Raw genomic sequence first — 16944 nt, 5'->3', positions numbered from 1 at the left:
TTCAGCATTTTAGGACTCCTAGCAGAAAGGATAGAGTTAAAAGAGATGTGGCAAATTTCCACCACTAGCATTACAGAATGCACAGCTAAACATTTCCCCAAAGTAGTTACTCCAGCCACTGGCATGACATTCATTCAGCTCTGTCTTGCAATCACATACTGTGTCAATGTTAAAGCAATAAGATCTTTCTTTAACACATCTGTCTGCTTAGCTCCAGGACCTCATATTAGGGACCTCCAATGCAATGCTACTGATGAACAGCTGGTGGCAGGAGGATCATGCTTTTCAAATGAGTCTGTAATGATCTGCATTTCAGATGAGTTTGGATGTCATGTCAACAGCTGTAGAGTGGACCATACCCACCAGGCAAAGATCACTAACCACATTGTTCCTTGTCCAAATATGTGATATAGGAATATATATACACATATATGCACATATATATTTCTCCATTATCGCTTGGTTTGCTAATACCAAGCTAAAAAACTCCTTTTTAGCATGTCATTTGGCACAAAGTTGGCACCTTTGCCTATTATCATGGAGAAATCCAGAGAAGTGGAAATGCCATTCTATTAGGTCTGATTTCTTTTTTGAATGCCAAGATAAAAAGTACTCCCTTTCACTAATTGGTGAAAGAACTCGATGACTACCGAATGCCTAAGAAAGCAAAGAGAAACACAAGCCCTGAGCACATGACTGTTTCACCAGTCTTGTTCATGCTTTACTTTCAACAAATGACTATAAGTGCAGCTGTAAGAGTAAGGCTGGGCATCATAATTGTTTGAGGCAGTCACTCATATAAATAAATATGTAAGCAGCTTTCCAAAGTGGATGACGACAGTAAAAGTCTTGAAGCTCTCTTTTCTCTAAAAGTTAAATTAATTCAACTTAGTATGATTGTAATGTTTTAACCAGACTGAGTTCCTGTTCCTTTGTTTTATTGTCTTGCCTTTCTTATAACTAGAAAAAAGAGCTAGGTGATTTAATTCTGTCTTAAGGCTTCAATACTATGAGTACTAGTTTTATAAATTACTGATTTTTATTAATCATACAATTAACACTCATTAATCAATGCATATTTTAAAGCTATGGGAATAGGGTTTTTTCCAAGTGTAAATTTAATTCTTAGAGAAAAGTAGAAGCACTGAAAAGAAAACCCTAAATCAGTTTGTCTGTAGATAATAGCAGTAAGAAAGAAAAACATCTTCTTGCTAGCAGCATCTGTCTTGGCAAAGTTAAATAACAAATTCAGTGTCCATGGATGCTGACACTATATAGTTTGTTAACGAGAGAAGAAATTATTATTTGTCTGTATTTCAAATTGCCATCAGGTATCTTCTTGAATGATCAATGCATTTTAATACTTGTTCCCAGAGAGAAATGCATTTGTCTTCCAAGGATCTGAAAATTAGCTAAGAAATCTATGAGGTCATATTGTGGTTTTGATATCTTCTGCTTATTCTTTCTCTCTCTGCCTCTCTCCTTATGTACATATGTACATACTTATGTACAGGCCTGTCAGCCTGATCTTGGTGCTGGAAAGGTCATGGAGCAGATCATCTTGAGTGCCATTACGCGGCACGTGTGGGACAACCGGGGGATCAGGCCCAGCCAGCATGGGTTTATGAAAGGGAGGACCTGCTTCACTAACCTGGTCTCCTTCTATGACAAGGTGACATGCTTAGTGGATGAGGGAAAGGTTGTGGATGTTGTCTACTTGGACTTTAGTAAGGCCTTTGACACAGTCTCCCACAGCATTCTCCTGGAGAAACTGACTGCTCATGGCTTGGATAAGCGCACTCTCCGCTGGGTTAAAAACTGGCTGGACGGCCGAGCCCAGAGAGTGGTGGTGAATGGAGTCAAATCCAGTTGGCGGCCGGTCACGAGTGGTGTTCCCCAGGGCTCAGTATTGGGGCCGGTCCTGTTCAACATCTTCATTGATGATCAGTATGAGGGGATCGAGTGCACCCTCAGGAAGTTTGCAGATGACACCAAGTTGGGTGGAAGTGTCGATCTGCTGGAAGGTAGGAAGGCCCTACAGAGGGACCTGGACAGGCTGGATTGTTGGGCCAAGGCCAACTGCATGAGATTCAACAAGGCTAAGTGCCGAGTCCTGCACTTGGGTCACAACAACCCTATGCAACACTACAGGCTTGGGGAGGAGTGGCTGGAGAGCTGCCTGGCAGAAAAGGACCTGGGGGTGTTGGTTGACAGCCGCCTGAACATGAGCCAGCAGTGTGCTCAGGTGGCCAAGAGGGCCAATGGCATCCTGGCTTGTATCAGGAATAGTGTGGCCAGCAGGACCAGGGAGGTGATAGTGCCCCTGTACTCAGCACTGGTGAGGCCGCACCTCAGTGTTCAGTTTTGGGCCCCTCGCTGCAAGAAGGACATTGAGGTGCTGGAGTGTGTCCAAAGAAGGGCAACGAAGCTGGTGAAGGGTCTAGAGCACAAGTCTTATGAGGAGCAGCTGAGGGAGCTGGGGTTGTTTAGTTTGGAGGAGAGGAGGCTGAGGGGAGACCTTATTGCTCTCTACAACTACCTGAAAGGAGGTTGTAGTGAGGTGGGGGTTGGTCTCTTCTCCCAAGTAACAAGCGATAGGATGTCAGGAAACAGCCTCAAGCTGTGCCAGGGGAAGTTTAGGTTGGATATTAGGAAGAACTTCTTCACCGAAAGGGTAGTCAGGCATTGGAACAGGCTGCCCAGGGAAGTGGTTGAGTCTCCATCCCTGGAGGTATTTAAAAGACGGGTAGATGTGGTGCTTGAGGACATGGTTTAGTGGTGGACTTGGCAGTGATAGGTTAACGGTTGGACTCGATGGTCTTAAGGGTCTTTTCCAACCTTAACGATTCTATGGTTCTATGATATGTGTTTATAGATACATATACAGATTTGATCTGTATATTTATATATGCATATGTGTATATGTATATTTTTATATATATATATATGTATTTGGATACACACACGGACAGAGCAAATCTGGGTCAGCAATAACTATTATAGTCTGAATATTGCTCCGAACAAAGTTACCACACGATTTCATTTCTCGTTTCTATCTCCATGTGCATATCTGTGTACATTTGCGTGTGTACATGTGTGTATAAAAAAGAATCTGGTTAGAGCTGTCTTTGTTCACTCTTGCTTATGGCTGAATTGGATGGGTCCCAGAGTAAAAAGAAGAGCAGTGACTAATCCAGGGGCCACCCATGGCCCTTGAGATTGTTGAACATCAACAGGATTATCTTGAAAAGAATAAAGAAGAGAAAAAAAATATTCTTTGGTTTCCATGCAGACAAGGGCTTGTTCTTTGCTTTTAAATAAATACTCTCTGTTTTGCATTGGTTTTCACCTTGCCCTTCCTATTCTGTCTACATTGTCTGCACTCTACTTAGGACATCATGTGCAAATTTTTGCCAATGTTGTGACTAAATGTGCAACATAAATCATGCTCCTGTTTAACCGAAGGCATCCCTTCAACTTTGGACCAAATTCCTCATCAGATAAAAATCAGAATAGTTTCCCATTTTAGCTATAGTACACTAGTCATATGTCTGTTTCCTGTATTGATACTACAATATTATTATGATAATATGTATACAGCATTGCACAGAAGTAGCTTTTTAAAAATAGAGAAACTGAGTTTTGTACCAAAATTTCCAAGCTCAGTTGCAGATTTCTATCTGAAAGCCATGTGTAAGAGTTAAATAATGCAGCAACAGTAGTAATTATTATTCTAAATTGCACCATTTTGCTTGGGTAAGATTTGGGTTTCTGTCCTGGTTTCAGGTGGGATAGAGTTAATTTTCTTCCCAGTAGCTGGTAGAGTGCTGTGTTTTGGATTTAGGATGAGAATAATGTTGATAACACACTGATGTTTTAGTTGTTGCTAAGTAGTGCTTACACTAGTCAAGGACTTTTCAGCTTCCCATGCTCAGCCCGGTGTACAAGAAGCTGGGAGGGGGCACAGCCAGGACAGCTGACCCAGACTGGCCAAAGGGCTATTCCATACCATATGATGTCATGCTCAGTATATAAACTGGGGAGAGTTGGCCAGGGGGCAGTGACTGCTGCTCGGGGACATGCTGGGCATTGATTGGCAGGTGGTGAGCCAACTGTACAGTGCATCACGTGCTTTGTATATTATTATTGTATTATTATATTATTATTACTACGATTCTATTTAATTTTACTTCAATTATTAAACTGTTCTAGTGTATCACTTGTTATTGTATTATTATTATTTTATTCTTATTATTACTACTAGTATTACTACTATTCTGTTTTATTTTGCTTCAATTATTAAACTGTTCTTATCTCAACCCACGAGTTTTCTCACTTTCACCCTTCCAATTCTCTCCCCCATCCCACTGGGGTGGGGGGAGTGAGCGAGCGGCTGCGTGGTGCTTAGTTGCTGGCTGGGGTTAAACCACGACAGTCCTTTTTGGCGCCCAACGTGGGGCACGAAGGGTTTGAGATAATAACAGATTAACTAGAGTGTATTAAGGAATTTGTACCTGTTAACAGTTGCTGGTCATAATATTGATTCATCTGTTCTCGGTATTAGTCTCCCTGATCTGCACCATGCTCTTGTTTTTGCAGTATGTGTTAAAGATTGGTGTTGGGTTTTGCAGTTTGCTGTGCTCTGCAGTCATTAGTGAGGTTTTGCCTGGGAGATTTGTTATTAAAACACTGACCTTGAGCACTATGTGGTGTTTGGGTTCTGTACTGAAGCCGTTACTGTACTTCGGGTACCACCTCATGGAGACAATTAGCAATTATACCTCTTCCTCTGAGAGGTTTTTTATGGAGGAAATGCAGAATGGCACCTTTGTTGCTTTCTTCTATGATGTTTCCTCCTTCATTGCAATAACTTTTCAGTATCTTGAACATCCCTGGATAGTTAAGATATATCTATTGGTAGTTCTTGGGAATATTGTTTCAGTTTTGTCTAAGAAGGTTAATAAGCAGTTTAAGAATATCATCCAGAGATCTGCCCCAAGGCTGGATAGTTATGAGTGGCAGGGTGTATGGGAGAGCATGGGCAAATGCCTAGGACGGTGGGCACCTCCAGTGTTTTGGAACTTCACCCCTGAACAAGTGCAGAATCCTGAAAAATGAGTAGAATATTTGGAAAAAAAAGTATGTCGTCACCCTGGCAATTCTAGGGAGACACAGATCACTGCAACGTGCTGGGGCCTGGCCCATGCCTACTGAGCCCTATTCAACACTCTTCAGAACCCTCAAGGGGAAGAGAAGGTCTCTGGATCTGATGAAAAAAAGACAGGTGCTGTGGCTACGCCAGCCCCCGCGAAAGTTACTGCGGCTATGCCAGAGAACCAACCTGTGCCAGTATCAGTCGTCCCTATACAGAAGAAAAAAAGACACAAGAAAATCAGCTCATTTAGTAAGGGCTGATGATGAGCCAGGGCCATCAAGAGAACAGGAGGAGGAAGAGGCAGAACCTGTAAATGAGATGGTAACCACCCAATCCCTATCCCTGAGTGAGCTGCGAGATATGCGAAAAGATTTCAGTCGTCGTCCAGGCGAGCACATCATCACCTGGCTGCTCCGATGCTGGGATAACGGGGCCAGTAGCCTGGAATTAGAGGGTAGGGAAGCCAAGCAGCTGAGATCCCTTTCTAGAGAGGGGGGCATTGACAAAGCAATTGGAAAAGAGGTAAAAGCCCCCAGCCTCTGGAGGCGACTCCTGTCAGGAATGAAGGCAAGGTATCCCTTCAAGGAAGATGTTATATGCCAGCCAGGCAAGTGGACCACCATGGAGAGAGGCATCCAGTACCTGAGGGAATTAGTCGTGCTGGAGGTGATTTACAATGACCCAGACAACGAGCAGTTACCCAAAAATCCAGATGAAGTCCAGTGCACATGACCCATATGGCAGAAGTTTGCACCAGCCTCTGGGAAAATAGAACGATACAATGGACTGTTAAAGACTACACTGAAAGCAATTGCTGGTGGGACATTCAAACATTGGGATACACATTTAGCAAAGGCCACCTGGTTAGTCAACACTAGGGGATCTGCCAATCGAGCTGGCCCTGCCCAATCAAGACTTTTACGTACTGTAGAGGGGTATAAAGTCCCTGTAGTGCACATAAAAATATGCTGGGGAAGACAGCCTGGATTACTCCTGCCTCAGGCAGAGGTAAACCCATTCGTGGGATTGCTTTTGCTCAAGGACCTAGTTGCACTTGGTGGGTGATGCAGGAGGATGGGGAAGCCTGATGTGTACCTGAAGGGGATTTGATTTTGGGTGAAAATAGCCAATGAACTGAATTATATAATGTTAGTTGCTATATAATACTGGATGTCATCACTTCAATGATTACTATGTGCCATATCGACAGTATACAGCAAGAATCACCCAAATTAATGAAGAATGAACTTTGAGGAAACCAAGCAAAGCACAGAGGTGATTGATAGAACCAGAACTGGCTTCAGCGGGCAACAATCCAACACCACACACCATCTCTCCTGCCCTGAAAGACTGTTATGACAGATGAAGCCCAAAGTCATGGACTAAATGAACTCAGCGAAGGTTTTGGAGGGATGGCCCATAGACTAAGGAAATTATATCTATGTTTGTATATATATATCAAAAGACTGGAAAAGTGGTGGTGATTAATTGGAATGTATTGGAAAGTGTAAGACCTGGGCATAGTGTATAGGGTATGGAATAAGGGATGGATACTGTCCTGGTTTCAGCTGGGATAGAGTTAACTTTCTTCCCAGTAGCTGGTATAGGGCTGTGTTTTGGATTTAGGATGAGAATAATGTTGATAACACACTGATGTTTTAGTTGTTGCTGAGTAGTGCTTACACTAGTCAAGGACTTTTCAGCTTCCCATGCTCTGCCAGGTGCACAAGAAGCTGTGAGGGGGCACAGCCAGGACAGCTGACCCAGACTGGCCAAAGGGCTATTCCATACCATATGACATCATGCTCAGTATATAAACTGTGGGAGCTGGCCAGGGGGCAGCGATCGCTGCTTGGGGACGAGCTGGGCATCGGTCGGCGGGTGGTGAGCAACTGCATAGTGTATCACTTGTTATTGTATTATTATTATTTTATTATTATTATTACTACTACTATTACTACTATTCTGTTTTATTTTGCTTCAATTATTAAACTGTTCTTACCTCAACCCATGAGTTTTCTCACTTTTGCCCTTCCAATTCTCTCCCCCATTTCACCAGGGGTGGGGAGTGAGTGAGTGGCTGTGTGGTGCTTAGTTCCTGGCTTGGGTTAAACCACGACAATGTGCCATTCAGTCTTTTTACCAAAGCAAGTGCATTCTTACCTTGACTTTAAAACTACCATTAAGCGATTATTCCTAAGCTTTTGAATGATCTCCCTTTTAGAAGGACTAACATAATTATTTAGGGTTTTTGAAGGGCGCAAATATAAACATCGTCATTTTCACATTTTAACAGATAGACTTGATATAAGAAATGCTTGGAATTGGCTTCTGCACAAATATAAGCGTTTCCTCTCTTCCCATTCCTGTCTCATTTGAGAATAAGTAGCAACAAAAAATGTTTCTTAACACCCAATGGTGTACTTAACGCTGGCAGAAGTATGTGTCTCCTATAGATTTATGGTGAGAAATGTCAATATCAAAGTGTCTGTGACAGCTCTTATCTCTGCTCTGTTGGGCTGCACGTGTATTAAAAGCTGAAAGCTAACTTGTTTTTTCTTATTTTATGTCTGGTTTTGAGGCTCATGCTTCAACCATCACAACAAGGTCACATGGACACATGGTGGATGTTATAAATGGAATCATAAAAGTTTGGCCACTTACCTGAAATGAACCAACACATTAGCTTTGATTATTTAAAAAACTCATAGCAAAAATAAAAAACATAAGAATAGCAGCACTGGTTCAGATCAGGGATTCTTCTTGCCTATATTGCTTCTCTAATGGTGACCATGAAAGATGTCTAGGGAAGAGCAAAAGGAGGGCAAGCTAGCAATAATATATTGTATAATTAAACTGCATGGAAGGTGCCACTACCTTGAGAAATATCTGTGAATGTGGGTGGTCCTATATAAGTGTTAAACTCAGCCTGCAAGTTAGACTCTCATTCATGACTGCTTCAGTGGTAACATATACTGGAAAATAAAATCAATTAAACAAAATAAAAATGTCTTTGAAAACATTTCTGACCAATGCCACCAATGGATCAGATCTTCTGCACACCCTAAGAAAGAGCATTATAAACAAGATTCTTATCATGTAACTTCAGAGGTGCTAAGTCAAAATCTGCCATCCAAAAGCAAAGCTGTAGTAATAATTCAGGAATCCAAAGCCATGTTTGCCAGTATGGATGTGTGTGACTGCTTCTCTATACATTCATAGATGTCCATAAGTATCAGAAGCAACAGTTTCTGGTGAATGTGAACTAAGAGGGGATGACATCCACGTGGTTCTCTGTTGTCACCATGTACTGATTATAGCAATAACAGTCATTTTCACTTCTACAGCCTTTTCATCCAAGGACAAAATTAGCATTTTCAAGGTATTATGAGATGAAGATCACAAGATAAGTGCTAAATATCATACTATTATTATGATTCATGGCATTGCTTATATCACTGAGTCATACTGCATTTCTGATAGGATTAGATGACACATCAGATATAGGTAGTGAAGTACTGTAAAAAAAAGAGTGACACAACACCGTAATAATGGACCTTACAGTATTTTCTGTATTTGTGGAGAATCACAAAATAACAGCAGCTGGAAAAAAATTTAGATAGGTTGGCACATCTATATACGTACAGAATGTGGTTGGTTTTCCTTTCCTTTCCTTTCCTTTCCTTTCCTTTCCTTTCCTTTCCTTTCCTTTCCTTTCCTTTCCTTTCCTTTCCTTTCCTTTCCTTTCCTTTCCTTTCCTTTCCTTTCCTTTCCTTTCCTTTCCTTTCCTTTCCTTTCCTTTCCTTTCCTTTCCTTTCCTTTCCTTTCCTTTCCTTTCCTTCCCTTCCCTTCCCTTCCCTTCCCTTCCCTTCCCTTCCCTTCCCTTCCCTTCCCTTCCCTTCCCTTCCCTTCCCTTCCCTTCCCTTCCCTTTCCATCAAAGAAAGTTTATCTCACATTTGTCACCCCTTGCATGCATGCACACACACACACACAATGCCTGCACACACACAAATAAATAGACTTGCTTATACAAAAAGTGTTCAAGGAAAAGGCTGTGCTTGCCTGAAGCAGAGGCCAGATGCTTTGACTTCCAGCTTTCTTCCATCAAAGCTGTGCAGTTTCAAAATTAAAATCTACAACAATAATGAAACATATTAAAATGCACGCAAAGTCTTGAGGGCTTATAATATGCCAAAAACTGGCAATGCATGTTTACATCCATATATCAACTTGGATGTGCTGAAAAGATTTAAAGTGTAAAATATGCAAATATGTGTCATATTGTCACACTTGGTCTCCCTAATGGAACTCCCTTTCATCTCAACTCTCCTTAATTTCATGAATATTGCATGCCCCTCACACCTTTTACTCCTGCTGTTGCTAGGCTGAGAAGATTATGAAAATATGCTAATAGTAACTTTCATCAAATAAAAGTTGCAATAGTCTAAATAATAAAAAAATGTCTCTTAAAATACAAATGGTCGAGCTTTTTTAAGCTATTTAATTTTCCACTGGAATCTCAGACAACTACTGGCCAATTAAATCAATAAGGAAATAGTGGGGAAATTATAAAAACCTTTGCATGTAGATTGGTGAATTCAGCAAATATTTGTGTGCATGTGTGCACACGTGTGTTTGTGTGCATGGTAAACATCTTGGGTGGATCTATATGGACAAAGAATCTGGGGAGGATTTCAGTTTTGCCATACTTTCATTTATGCACCAGACTCTCCTTATTTTCTTTGATTTACAAGGCCTGCTAAGCAAGTAAAAGTAATTTTAAAAGTTTCCTCACATTCACTATACAGCCCAATTCTTCTAAACTTTTCAGAAACCAGTACTACTTTGATGAACAGAGCTCTTTGGACATTTAGGGCCAAAAAATTGGAGCTAAATTATAATTTAAAAAAGGAATTTAAAAATAAATCTATATATTTTTAAACTGCATGCATTATTTCTAGTGGATTGTCAGTTCATTCTTGGCATTTGAGTTAACTTCTTCAGCTTAATTCAAAAGTTTTCCTGTGTATTACACTTCTGTTGTTAGAAGCATTCATTAAATAAAGCCCTTTTTTCTATTTTCAGGTTTTAAATGAAAAGGTTTAAAGAGAGAAAGGGAAAAGAGAAGGGAAGGGAAGTCACAAGAAAACAGGTGACATATAGACATCATACAGGCAATGACTAAGGACCATTTTAACAAAGTCACAGGATGGCTTAAACAACTGTGTACTGTCTGCAGGTGTAGTGTGACCTTAAAGATATATGGGGAGTCATATCTTTCTTTGTTGAAATCACTGTGGGTGGGAAGAGACAACTACAGCTGGCCACAGAGAGAAATATGCGGACACTTCTGGGGGGAAAGAGGGAAGGAGAGATGCAGAAGCAGATGTTGACACAGGTTGCTGATGCGACACTTATTAGGCTGTCATGGGCATGTCTCTGCAGGGTGCCCCTTGCAGCATAAGTGCTGAGGAAAAGGCCCGGATCCCAGCTGACTTTGGTGATGGTGTATGTCCACGCCCATAGAAGGAGATGAGCTCCTGAGAACATCTCTCCTTGTAAAACCAGAGTGACACACTAGACATCTTCCCCTTTGTAGCATTCATCTGGATACACTTTTGAAATCCAACAATTCATAACAGTGTCAGCTGCAATGGGGTAATATTATAAAAAGTCTGTCTGATTACTGTTTCCTTTATTTAAAATCAAGGAAAAAAAAACAAGCAAAGTTTTCTAAGTGTTTCTGTTGCAGCCTTCCTACAGAGGCAGAGCTCTCACATGAAATGGGCCTTTTTTCAAAGAAGAAATTGCAGCTGCACCTCAGTTCATGTGTCTAGATGTTAGGCTGGGGCAAACTGACAGAAAAACAGGTAGTGGTTTAATTGTATCAAACACCTTTCAGAAACATCCCCCTACTTCATCATGGCACTACCATGGTTGCTGTCGACAGATGGCATGGGGTACTGGTGGATGAAAAGCTGGATGTGAGCCGGCAATGTGCGCTTGCAGCCCAGAAAGCCAACCTGGGCTGCATCAAAAGAAGCATGGCCAGCAGGTCGAGGGAAGTGATTCTGCCCCTCTGCTCTGCTCTGGTGAGACCCCACCTGGAGTCCTGCGTCCAGCTCTGGGGTCCGCAGCACAGGAAGGACATGGACCTGTTGGAGCAGGTCCAGAGGAGGGCCACAAAAATGATCAGAGGGCTGGAACACCTCTGTTATGAGGAAAGGCTGAAAGAGCTGGGGTTGTTCAGCCTGGAGAAGAGAAGGCTGAGGGGACACCTTATTGCAGCCTTTCAGTACTTAAAGGGGGCTTATAAGAAAGATGGGGACAGACTTTTTAGCAGGGCCTGTTGCAATAGGGGCAATGGTTTTAAACTAAAAGAGGGTAGATTCAGACTAGATATAAGGAAGAAATTTTTTACAATGAGGGTGGTGAAACACTGGAATGGGTTGCCCAGAGAGGTGGTAGATGCCCCATCCTTGGAAACATTCAAGGCCAGGCTGGATGGGGCTCTGAGCAACCTGATCTAGTTGTAGATGTCCCTGCCAATTGCAGGGGGGATGGACTAGATGACCTTTAAGGGTCCCTTCCATCCCAAAGCATTCTATGATATGATTCTATGATCTCTGTAATAATCATGTAACTTTCTAAAACTGTTCTTTTTATTATCTGTCCTAAGCTCATCTATTTTTAACTGTTGAGATTTATTATAAATGGAATAACACAGCTTATAAGGTCAGGTAACCCTTGATTACAGCTACTGTAAATCAACCTAGATTCATTTTAACGAGACATCATTTTTTTTTTTTTTTTTCCCTTTCATTTCAAAGAATTTCTCAAAGAATAAACTTTTTCATTGATTGGTGTATGACCATTTTTTGGTTTCTTTTTCCCACAGATTTCAATCAATGAACTTTCATTATTTCCAGAACCTCTGAGAGTTTTAGTTTTACTCTTTTTTTAACGGAGCCACTGGAAATCCAAAGAGAGCTGTGGCTGTTAAAAATGAAACTTTGCATTAAGCAACAGAATACATCTTTCTGATAGCTCTGTAATTCTTCTACAGATTTGGGATACGCAGGTTAGCTTACATAAATAAAGCCATATGGATTAGATGCTGAAAGCATTTTAAGCACTTCTGTTGCACTTTAAATGGTGTTTACTCTGCATTAATTCATAAAAATCCCACCTAGCAATGGGCTAGGTATCTCAGACTGCAGACATTAGTTGAACTAAAGGTTCTCAAAATGCATGTGCCCAGAGACAGTATTGCCCAAGCACTGTACATATAACTCACTATTGGGCTCTGACAAAAGACCAGAGGTTCAGACAGTCACTATGTCTGCTCTTAAGTTCCCTGGAAAAGATCCATCACTCCAGCAGGGACCCAGCAGTGACACTGCCTACTGGAATAACAACACAGCTGGACAAGGACTTAACCCCAGGACCCCACATTCAAATGGAGTCTTTCTTTCTGACCAGTAGGACCATGTCTGCTTGCTCAAGCTGTCTTTGATCCTATGTATCTTACAATTATGGCTAAAAAGCAGACCTGTGTCAACTGAAGGGACAAAGAGTAGCCTTTCTCCCTCACTGATCTACCATTTCACATCCATCCTTTTGAGGGTTAGTACTGTCGGATTGAATCTCCCTGTGTTGCTGAAAACTGCAGTCCATTTCTCATGTTCTAGTTGAATGGAAACTACTGACACAGCAAGCAAAAAGTACCTGCTTCTTTCTCTCCCCATTAATGCCATCTTCTGTTTGTCTGTAAGCAGCAAATTTGACGTTTGAAAATATGTGTGATTAGATGGCATGTGTATTCCTTTAAGAGACTATTTCTTAGCAAGGCTTCTGAAGAGTCTATTTCTTTTAATTTTTCATAAAGTGTGGCTTATGAAAAATTTAAATGAAATCATTTAGTAGTGATTGCTCCATAAACACAACATGAACTCCTTTAAAATTCCAATTATATAGGAGCTCACCTTTTTAAGTGGTTCCGAATGAGACTAGCTAAGTGCAACCACAGTCCTTTCAGATGGATGGGATGTAAAACCAAGGGCTTGACCATTTTTGGCCATTAGAAATCTATGGCTTTCCCCCCCCCCATGCAAGTACAGGGTGGATAACCAGATGATCTGGCTAAATTCCAAATGGAATAATTACATTCTAGCTACTTAAAATGCTCCCTTCAGTTTCAATTATTGTGGTGGTGCTTCCCCCCCCTCCTCTGGACCACCTTACAATCACAGGGACTCCTGTCAAGGCTTGGCCTTTGAGCAATGAGTCTGGAGATTAGGTGCCCCTTGGTCGTACCAGGCACTCTTGCATGGCTGAGCTGGGGAACAAGGATGCCTTGATCTCACCTGGCATAATCAGTCACCCCTTGACAGCTTGGGGACATATCATTGGGGATTGTAACTCGGGCGGATCAGTACGAGAGGATCTTACCTGCCTTGCTGAGATTAACGAGAACACAGAAATAACCGACCGGAGCTGTGGCCAGAATGGAAATTTACTGATGCCTAAAGTCAATCATCTCACAACCCTATAAACAGCAGTACCAAGGGAGACCCTTTGAGCTCTCCTGGACCGCAGCAGGCTGCGCCAGAATCTCCCTCTGAGTGGGACGCCTTTCAGAGCTGTGAACTCTTAAATTTGCATACGGAGGCGTGGCAACAGGACCTGGGCTGATCTCCAGTGCCCTTCACTCCTTGAGGCTCAACCCTTCGCCCATTGAGACAATCATTTGAAGTGAGTATTTCACTGAGCACGAGGGGAATTTTTGATGGGTACCTTTATCTGGGCATACCAAACTCTCGAGGGATTTTAAGAGGTACCTTTATTAGGTCTATTGTGTGATTGTGTGTGTGTGAGAATTGATTCAAATATCATAGTAAACTTTATTTAATCACTTTGCAGATACTAGAGTAACCAATGATTAGTTACTGCTAAATTCTTGTGATTCGCTCCTTACTGTGAACAAACCCTAAGTTGCTGCTAAATACATATAATCCTTAGCCATAAACCATTGACCAAGTCTGAGACTAGGATTGGATCCAGCTGCACCTAGGCTCCTCTCTGAGAAGGAGTTTAGAAAGCAAGGGGGTCCATTCTGAACCTCGTGACTCAACAGGAGGGCCTCCTTTACCCCCCTTGTATTTCCTTCTATCTATCTCAATCTTCCCTTCTCTCTCTCTCTCTTCCTCTCTCTCTCTCCATATATTCCATTCATTTAAATAGTGATAGAGTGAACCTTGCCATCGGACTTTGTTAAATCACCCTTTTATGAATTTCTATTAAAATCACTATTTGCAAATATCTTTGGCGGTGATTATTTAAGCAACCTAACTGCTCATTCGAGACAGCTGCAGACAATATTCTTCTTTGCTTCCTCCCCTCCGACAACGTGCTTCACTGCTGCCCGCTGTTAAACAGCTGCCATGTTCTACCCCAGAGTTAGTGGCATTTTACTGGTTGTTAAAATAATAATAGACTAGCACTTACACACTTAGAGGAGAGTATAAGAGACAAGTTGACTACTTTATGGACTTCTAATAGATGGATCTTAAGGTGTGGTATCATAGTCGCTATAAGGGACATGTACAGAGATGTTCATTAAGATGGCTCCACCAGAGTCAATAAAGCTGTGTTAATTTACACTATATAGAAGACAATTTCAAAGTAATGAGTAGATTCAGAAATGCAGGCCTGATCTTGATCGTTATGAAACATAAATTGGGACCAATTCCATCAAGGTAAACCAGTTTAACAGATGGTAAATATGATCAAAAGCAGACCCTTTGACATTACACCCTTCAGGGAGAAGACTCTCCTACTTAACATTAGGCATGCCCTTAACTTTGTTTTTTGTGAAAGGAGAAACTTGATGGAATAGAGAAGCTAATTTCAACTTTTGTGTGAGAGCTAAACCCATTTTAATAGTATTGAACATCTCAAATAAGAAGTGATGTGCTTTTAAACACAAACTCACGGCAAAGTTTCAATGTAAATATTTCTGAATTTGAACACAAATGCATGCTTTCTATTGGTCTGGCAGTGTACTCAGCAGCACATCCTTTATCATGCTTTTTTGAGTGCATTCTGTGTTCCTGAGAATAATTGCTCTTTTACTAACATGTATATAAAGAGAAAATGCTTGTCAGAATTTTTGTACTAAACCAAACAAAAAGTAGATAAATAATGCCAGTTCAGATTTAGCAAACATACTTGCAAACACATTTTTCTATTATTCAATGAGCTTGATATTTAACATATATTTTCTGCTGTAGCATAAGCCTGTTGCCTCTTGCTCCTCATGGATGGGGGAGAATAATTCATTCCTCCTCCCTTTACAATGTCCCTTTACATATTTGTAGACAGATATTTTATGTCTCCCCTCAATCTCCTTTTTGTCAGAATGAACATGACCAGCTCTGTTAACCTTTCCTCAAACTGGCAGCATTATTTTCCAGTCCTTTTTATGATTCTCTTGCTCTTCTCTGAATCCATTCCAATCAGTCTTTTCTTTTTGAAATATAGTGCACAATATTCCAGCATGGCATTGGTTGCCTAGAAAATAGAGAAGGAGAAAGAAAGAGAAAGAGAAGGACATGTCAACATTTGCAAGTTCAAAAGTGAAGTTCATTGCAATTTAACTGCATATGCTCAACGTGTCCAACAAGTTCAGGACTTATTGTTTATGAAAACTGAATAGATGTGATTGAAATCAGCATGGTGGCAAGTGGTAATGATTACCCAAATGGATTCAAAATATGCAGATATATTTTAACTATGTCACTTTTTTTTCACTACCCAATCTACATAATGCTTCTTATAAGGCATATGAAGTTTTGATCTTACGAAGACTTACACACATGATTGAGTAGCCATATTCATCTTCCTGGGACTATTTCCTCCACCATGTGAGAAAGCCTGTGAATGTTCCCAGACCAATATAACATCCAAGACAATATTGTAGTGAAAATGTTATTTTCCTTGTATCCTCCTGATGACTTGTTGCTGTACTGCTCCATACACACTATTCCCTGAACTTGTATTTACATAGCGTGGTTAATGTTTTTACATCTTACTTATCTTTAAAAATTTCTTTTCATTGATTTCATGCCATTCCTCCACATATCAAGACTGTATTGTATTTTCTTTGCAACTCAGATCCTTGGAAGATATTATCTCTAGAGAAAGTTAATGCATTCTGTTCCCCAAGTTGCTAGCTAAAGCACAGGACCTCAGGGAAGTTGCCCATGAACTTCACACTGTTTGACAGCGTCAGACACAGTCAAGTTGGATCCACAATTCTAGGCACAGATTAGATAATTATGTGGGCAAATGTCAAACGATAACTGTGCATGTACATAATTATTCAATCTGCACATATAACCCTCTTAATGTTTGCAAATTAGGCATGCAACTTCATCTATAAGTTAGTTGAATGTGTTTTCACACTCATCTAGCTAAAAAGTCAGGCATCCAAACTGTAATAATTATACAATTGCTATGATTCTACTTTCACTTGTGAAATTTTCATTTAATGACAATTCTCACAAACTATACAAAAGTCTTTTGAGTTTGAGTAGAATCAGGTGCTCTGTCTTTAGTTTCTTTCTCTGCATTTTAGATGCACTATGAGAACAGCAAGTAAAATCCTGTTTAAGATGTGATTGAAACCATCACCTGTTAAACTAGTTTCTTCTTTCTGTATTGTCTGGCCTAAGCCAGAAGAAAATGACAACATATATTTATGCTATGTGCTGAGCTTTAAGTTATT

Source organism: Platalea leucorodia (genome assembly GCF_965183815.1).
Source record: "Platalea leucorodia genome assembly, chromosome: W".
NCBI lineage: Eukaryota > Metazoa > Chordata > Aves > Pelecaniformes > Threskiornithidae > Platalea > Platalea leucorodia.
This window is presented reverse-complemented; position numbering follows the sequence as displayed.